Source organism: Acinonyx jubatus, chromosome D1, assembly GCF_027475565.1.
Source record: "Acinonyx jubatus isolate Ajub_Pintada_27869175 chromosome D1, VMU_Ajub_asm_v1.0, whole genome shotgun sequence".
Lineage (NCBI taxonomy): Eukaryota > Metazoa > Chordata > Mammalia > Carnivora > Felidae > Acinonyx > Acinonyx jubatus.
The window spans coordinates 11,581,230-11,583,995 of NC_069390.1; positions in this window are offsets into that span (position 1 = coordinate 11,581,230).

The following is a 2,766-nucleotide window of genomic DNA, read 5'->3' on the forward strand; positions in this document are numbered from 1 at the left end:
GGATTTTCTCTTTGTCTTTAATTTTTGACACTTTCATTATACTATGCCTCGATGAATAATTTTGCAATGAGATAATGTAGCAGTCTATTAGCTTCATTAACTTGGATGTCCATGTGTGTCACCAGGTTTGAGAAGTTCTTAGCCATTATATCTTTAACTAGACCATCTGCTTCCTTCTCCAGTTTTCTCTTTTCCAATTCCAATTATTCTAAAATTGTATGTTTCATGGTTCCCATAGGTTTTCTTTGCTCTTTTTTTATTCTTTTTTTTTCTTTCTTCTCTGACTAGGTTATCTCAAAGTTCCTGTCCTCCAAGCCACTGATTCTACTTTCTGTTTCCATCTACTGTAGATACTTCTATTACATATTTTTAATTTTATTCATTGAGTTCTGCAGCTCTAGATTTTCTGTCTGGCAATTTTTTAAAGTTTATTTATTGAGAGAGAGAGACAGAGAGAGAGAGAAAGAGAAAGAGAACGAGCGAGCAGGAATGAGTTGGGTGGTAGAGGGGGAACCAGAGAAAAGAGAATCCCAGGAAGGCTCCACACTGCCAGCATGCCCATGAGATCATGCTCTGGGCTGAAATCAGACGCTTAACCAACTGAGCCACCCAGATGCACCTGTTTGGTTATTTAATGATTTCTGTGTCTATTACATTTCTCATTTTGTAATGAATGAAATAATTCAATTGTCTTTGTGTGTTTTTATTTCATTCAACTGTCTTTGTGTGTTTTTCTATATCTCATTTAGTTTCTTCAGAATAGCTATTTTGAATTCTTTATTAACTAGATTGTAAAATTCTGTGGCTTTAAATTGATGGATTGAAGATTATTTTCATTTTTTAAGGATGACGTGTCCTTAGGTCTCATGTTCATTTGAGTTTTGTGTTTCTACTTTTTTTAATTCAATTTTTAAAAATTTACATCCAAATGAGTTAGCATATAGTGCAACAATGATTTCAGGAGCAGATTCCTTAATACCCCTTACCTATATAGCCCATCCCCCTCCCACACCCCCTCCAATAACCCTTTGTTTGTTCTACATATATATGAGTCTCTTTTGCTTTGTCCCCCTCCCTGTTTTTGTATTATTTTTGTTCCCTTCCCTTATGTTCATCTGTTTGTCTCTTAAAATCCTCATATGAGTGAATTCATATATTTGTCTTTCTCTGACTAATGTCACTTAGCATAATACCTTCCAGTTCCATCCACATAGTTGCAAATGACAAGATTTCATTCTTTTTGATTGCTGACTAATACTCCATTGTATATGTATATATACCACATCTTCTTTATCCATTCATCCATCAATGCACATTTGGGCTCTTTCCATACTTTGGCTATTGTTGATAGTGCTGCTATAAACATTGGGGTGCATATGTCCCTTCAAAACAGCACACCTGTATCCCTTGGATAAGTACCTAGTAATGCAATTGCTGGGTTGTAGGGTAGTTCTATTTTTAATTTTTTGAGGAACCGCCATACTGTTTTCCAGAGTGGCTGCACCAGCTTGCATTCCCACCAACAATGCAAAAGAGATCCTCTTTCTCCTCATCCTCACCAACATCTGTTGTTACCTGAGTTGTTAATGTTACCCATTCTGATAGGTGTGAGGTGGTATCTCATGGTGGTTTTGATTTGTATTTCCCTGATGATGAGCAATGTGGAGCATTTTTTCATGTGTCGGTTGGATATCTGGATGTCTTCCTTGGAGAAGTGTCTATTCATGTCTTTTGCCCATTTCTTCACTGGATGATTTGGTTTTTGGGTGTTGAGTTTGATAAGTTCTTTGTAGATTTTGGATACTAACCCTTATCTGATATGTCGTTTGCAAATATCTTCTCCCATTCTGTCGGTTGCCTTTTAGTTTTGCTGATTGTTTCCTTCTCTGTGCAGATGCTTTTTATTTTGATGAGGTCCCAGTAGTTCATGTTTGCTTTTCTTTCCCTTGCCTCCCAAGACGTGTTGAGTAAGAAGTTGCCGTGTCAAAGATCAAAGAGGTTTTTGCCTGCTTTCTCCTCAAGGATTTTGATGGCTTCCTGTCTTACATTGAGGTCTTTCATCCATTTTGAGTTGATTTTTGTGTATGGTGTAAGAAAGTGGTCCAGGTTCATTCTTCTGCATGTCACTGTCCAATTTCCCCAGCACCACTTGCTGAAGAGACTGTCTTTATTCCATTGGATATTCTTTCCTGCTTTGTCAAAGATTGGTTGGCCATACGTTTGTGGCTCCGTTTCTGGGTTCTCTATTCTGTTCCATTGATCTGAATGTCTGTTCTTGTGCCAGTACCATACTGTTTTGATGATTACAGCTTTGTAGTATAGCTAGAAGTCTGGGATTGTGATTCCTCGCTTTGGTTTTCTTTTTCCAGATTGCTTTGGCTATTTGGGTCTTTTATGGTTCCATACAAATTTTAGGATTGTCTGTTCTAGCTCTGTGAAGAATGCTGGTGTTATTTTGATAGGGATTGCATTGAATATGTAGATTGCTTTGGGTACAACATTTTAACAATATTTGTTCTTCCTATCCAGGAGGATGGAATCTTTTTCAATTTTTTGGGTCTTCTTCAATTTCTCTCGTAAGCTTTCCATAGTTTTCAGTGTATAGATTTTTCAATTCTTTGGCTAGATTTATTCCTAGGTATCTCATGGCTTTTGGTGCAATTGTAAATGGGATCCATTCCTTGTTTTCTCTTTGTGTTGCTTCGTTGTTGTTGTATAGGAATATAACTGATTTCTGTGCATTGATTTTTATATCCTGCAACTTTG